Source organism: Nicotiana tabacum, chromosome 13 (genome assembly GCF_000715075.1).
Source record: "Nicotiana tabacum cultivar K326 chromosome 13, ASM71507v2, whole genome shotgun sequence".
NCBI classification, from domain to species: domain Eukaryota; kingdom Viridiplantae; phylum Streptophyta; class Magnoliopsida; order Solanales; family Solanaceae; genus Nicotiana; species Nicotiana tabacum.
This window is the reverse complement of record NC_134092.1, coordinates 51795399-51800972: the sequence shown is the minus strand read 5'-3', so window position 1 is coordinate 51800972 and position 5574 is coordinate 51795399.

The window sequence follows — 5574 nt, the reverse complement described above, 5'->3', positions numbered from 1 at the left end:
GAAGAATGATGAGGCATGGTTAAAACACCCACTAGATTGATTACAAAAGATATCGTATCTAACAAATGGAAAAGGTAGGCACGAGATGTATAAAGACTGAAGGAAAGAAAGATTCATCGGCAGTTACAGATATGGAAAAAGGCTTAGTATAATCCATGATTATATGCAATTGTTTTTTATTACCCTAACCGTTACGAATAATTTGATTAACGGGCAATTAATGCAGTTAATGTTAGTAACGGGCATAAATTAAGTAGGGGAAAAGCAGTTACACATTGTATCCTTATATAAGCACCCCATACCTTACTTTGTGTCATCATCAGGAAATTCACAAATATATGCAATCAGTTTTTTACTTTTACTTCTCTATTTGATTGAAAATTCTTACTCGCAATTCTTGGGAGGAAACAACAATCATCAATAAGATTTTTTTCCTTTGTTTATTGAATATTAAATTTCAATTACTTTTTACTCTTTTATTTTTGGAAAAGTGAAGCAAACTTGGTTATTAGAAACCTGATTTACTCTAATATTAACTTTGACCACAAAAACTATTTTTTTTGGTTAAACACATGAGTTGGTAAACCTCTTGTTATCTTCTTTAGTTTATACCTAGTCAGTGTTTTGGAAAATGTCTTTTATATTATCTCTATTTATAGACAATAAATCTTAGGGTTAAGTTTCCATACACTGATATTATGAAAGTTTTTTTTATCTATCAGATCACTATACAAGTATTACTACTAACATATTTTTATAGTCAGTGGATACAAAATAAATCTTAAACCCTAATGTGGTTTCATCACATATAGTGTGCATTCCCATGACTGTCATGATTATTGTTTACCCGAAAAATGGATGGAGTTGAATTTGTATGTAGTTTTAAGGATATATGATATAGATTAATACAAATCGTAAGGATAAATAAAAATATCAAATATGGATTGCAAAGAATGCAAAGTAAGCAAGGTTGTAAAGAAGATGATTTTTTGGACTAAGCAAGTTGAATCAATTCATGAAACTTAAAATAATAACTCTTCAATATAAGAGAATATAGTGCTTGAATTACAATGTAAGCCAAAAACTGCCCTCTACAGAAATATAGCCATCCTCTTTATAGCGGAGGATCCTACTTTAGACATAATTAAAAATACATAGTGGAGAACCCATGATAAATCAGCTTTTCCCTAATTTCCGTCGAGATTCTCTCCCTTAGTGTGTTTGCAACGACTCTTGTCTGTGAGCTCAAGCTCGATCGGCCTCGGTGTTGTTCGGTATTGCTTCTGGAACTCGATATGGCCTCGAGATCAGGTGATAATTCGGACTCGATCCCGGTTAGCCTCTGCCCCTTAAGCTCAAAATTATCTCATCATAGTTCGATTCAGACCCGAGCTCAATAATGTCTTCGAACTCAGTGTTTGATCTATACCCGAAATCTGAAGCTTTGTTTGTACCACCTTCGGAACCCATCTCGATATTACGAAGTCTTTCTTTGATCCATTATGTTTTGACCCCGATCAATCATATGAAGGTCGAATCTATTTCGACCGTATACAGATAGTCTCTTCGTTTCTCGGGAAGGAAGTGGTGAGAAACGATATGATTTCTCAATGGCTCGATTGGATTATAAGCTGACATTCACATTGGGCCCGATCATGACGCACGTGATAGTTGTCCCGTCAATTTAGTTTTTCAAGGAATTTAATGCATGTCAGGCTGTATGGGCAGGTTCGTTCGAGTAAGGACTTCAAACTGGATTCCGACCGAAAAGATGCCTTTTCCCGAGGAGTGGAACATGAAGCGTAAGTGTAATTCTGTTGTTATCTCCTACTATTTTATCCTTTCATTTCCTTTCTCATCGATATTCCCCCTTTTGTGATGCAGCGGTTTCTTGGATGTCTGGCACAGTGCCCAATCTCAAGTACTGGGTATGGGATCTGGTTTCGACCTCCTCATACGCCGAGCGCTCATAGCGTGACTTGTCAAAGGGCCGATGGGATGCCAAAAATCTTGGTAAGCCCCTTTCTCGTATTTTTTGGTAGTTTGAACAAGATGTTTTTCATACACTTTAATAAAATTTCCTGTATGTAGGTGTGGGCAAAGATGCGGTTTTGAGGCCCTCGTCCGTCGAGGAAGAGGCTTTAGCCTCTGTCCCAAAGCCGGTGAAAGATAATAAAAGGAAAAGAGCCCCCATTCCCGAAGATCAAAAATCGAAGAAGAGGACGGCTCGTAAGCCGAACAAGAATACCATTTCTTTGACCGTAGAATCAGTTCTGTGTCTGAGGGATGAAGAAGAAGAAGAAGAAGAAGAAGAAGAAGAAGAAGAAGAAGAAGAAGAAGAAGAAGAAGAAGAAGAAGAAGAAGAAGAAAATGATGGGTCCGCGCTGGCGGCCCGAACGAAGAAGACCACCGACGTTCCACAGGCAGCTGGATCGATGGTGGTCCATAAGGCTCCGCCTCGAACTGAGCATATATCGGAGAAAGATTCGAGCAGAGTCCCCGAGTTATTTGAGATCGAAGATGCTTCCTATCGAAGCCAACGGATGGGGGATATGTCTGAAGGGGCTCTCCCCGAATCTCTTCGAAACGAATAGAATGCTTCAAGTGATTCACTTGGGGCAGTAGCAATCGAAGACTCACCCACCTTCCCTGCTTTTTTTGCGGGGGTGATTCGAGAAGCCCAAGCTTTGAGGGGCCTCGAACTAGACAGGCCTCATGATGGAGAGGATCCTTTTCATGACCTGTTTACCGGAGTCGAGGATGCTATCGGTACAGGTGTCGTATCAGATCTTTTTCACGGAGTGCAGCAAGCTTTGAATTAGGTAAGCCTTAAATTATTTGGCATTACCTTTATGTTTGCTTTTCTTTTCTAACTTCATTTCTTCTTTCTTTGCAGTCCGCGGAAATTCATCAAGAAGCATGTTCTCGGTCCCGAACTGAGCTACATAGATATGAGGCCGACCTTCAATGGGTTACGGAGGAGAGGAACTTCCTTAAACTCCTCTTAGGGAAAAGGGGAGAGGAAATAAAAGACCTTCGAGCTGAGTTGGCCAAGGCTTACCAAGATCAGACCGATCTGTCCGAGCAGGTAATGATACTTTTAAAAACCTATGGGCTGGATACCAGAATGATGGCTAATATTTTGGTCACACAGCTGCAGCAGAAAATTGAGATGATCGGGAAACTCCGTGAGGAGGTCAATGAGATAAAAGCAGAGTCTTTGAAGTGGAAAGAAGGTATGGACCGCTTTGCTGCAGAGAAAGAAACTGCTCGAGCTCAATTATCATCGGCTGAAAACAAACTTCAAAGTATGAAGGAGAAAAGCTCGGTTCAAGCAAGAAGAATAGAGGAGCTCGAGGCTCGGTTGGCCTCTGAACTTGCCAAGGCCGAATCTAATGCCGAAAAGGCAAAGGCTGATGCAGATGCACTCATGGCCGTATATCGGGCCGACGCTGTAGATGTCCAGGTCCAAGCAAGAGAGGCAGCCGAGACCGTCGATACTCGAGCACATTGGGATGCTGAACTTGCTAAGTGTCGATCTCGGAGTGAGACCGTCAAGGAAATCCATGCTCGAGATTTCGATCTCGCTGAAGAGATAAAAAATGGCTAAAGAACTTGAAGCCGATGTTGAAGCCTTGGCTTCCGATGATGACGATGATGATAATGATGATGATGATGATGGGAGTAAGAGCGGGTCCGAGAACGGGGGGAGCCCGATGGGGAAGAGACCGCTCCCGGAGATAACCAAGAAACTCAACCCTTAGTTTCTATGTTGTAATCAATCATGTAAACAATCTTGTATATATAAAATATCTTTCTCTTTTGCCGACATACTTCTATTTTGTTTCCTGCCTTGTTAGGATTTTATTCATGCCTTATGAATGTTTTCACAGGGATTTAGGCAATTCGATCGAATTTGGACTTCGTAGCCTTTATAACGAAGTGAGCGCTTTCTCAAACTTGAAATAAGGTAGCTCATAGGCTTAGTAGTCGAGTTGAGTGATTATTTGAATTTGAAGTGATGTAGCCCTTAGGCTTATTAGTTGAGTGAGTGATTTGAACTCGAAGTAATATAGCCCGTAGGCGTAATGATCGAATGAGTGCTTTCTTGAACTCGAAATAAAAATAGCCCGTAGGCTTAGTAGTTGAGTGAATGTTTCGAACTCGAAGTGATGTAGCCCATAGGTGTAATGGTCAAGTGAGTGCTTGCTCGAACTCGAAATAGAAGTAGCTCGTAGGCTTAGTAGTCGAGTGAATGATTCGAACTCGAAGTAATGTAGCCCGTAGGCTTAATAGTCGAGTGAATGATTTCGAACTCGAAGTAATATAGCCCGTAGGCATAATGGTTGAGTAAATGATTCGAACTCGAAGTAATATATCCCGTAGGCGTAATGGTCGAGTGAATTAGTCTAACTTGAAGTAATGTAGCCCATAGGCATAATGGTCTAGTGAATATTTTTGAACTCGAAGAAATGTAGCCTGTGGGCTTAATGGTTGAGTGAATGATTCGAACTCGAAGTAATGTAGCCCATGGGAATAATAGTTGAGTGAATGTTTTCGAACTCGAAGTGATGTAGCCCATAGGCGTAACGGTCGAGTGAATGATTCGAACTCGAAATAATGTAGCTCGTAGGCGTAATAGTCGAGTGAATGTTTTCGAACTCGAAGTAATGTAGCACGTAGGCTTATTAGTCCAGTGAATGTTTCGAACTCGAAGTAATGTAGCCCGTAGGCGTAATGGTCGAGTGAATGCATCGAACTCGAAGTAATGTAGCTCGTAGGCATAATAGTCAAGTGAATTTTTTCGAACTCGAAGAAATGTAGCATGTGAGCTTAATGGTCCAGTGAATGATTCGAACTCGAAGTAATGTAGCCCTTAGGCGTAATATTCGAGTGAATGTTTTCGAACTCCAAGTGATGTAGCCCGTAGGCGTAATAGTCGAGTGAGTGCTTGTTCGGACTCGGAGATTTATCTCAATCCTGTTTGCATAATAAATCTCGAAAATAGAGGAATTTATCTTGGATATAAGATATCGGTAAAGAAGAGAACTTTCTTTGCAAGTCTTTATACATGTGTTCATGTTTTGCATCAGGGCTCGGGCCAACTACATGAGCAAGGTTCGTTTTGACCATTTGGCTCTTACAACATTTTCTATTGGAACCATGTTGTTACGAAATAACTTTCTTGCATCAGTACTTTATATATTTGAGGGCTAATGCCCCCCCAGTATTCGAGGTCGATTGCAAAGAGGCCTCAGATACTGTCGAATTGTTTCTATGTTTAACAGGATCATTGGTTGCCTCATTAAAAACCTTGCCGAAAAACGCATTTGGGATAAAACCGGTCTAAGAGAAAAAGAGTGCAACGCATGCTTCCATACCTAGGGCTTCGTATTGAAGGATTCATCCTAGCTCCTGATCGGACTCCTGCAGGGGTTAGTTTCGAAATGTAAACGAATATGGGAGGGTCGTACCTTAGCAATAGTATCATTTTAGGTGCGACACATTCCAATTGCTTGATAGTTGTTTGCCGTTTATAATACCGAGCTTGTATGATCCTTTTCCGACATTTTC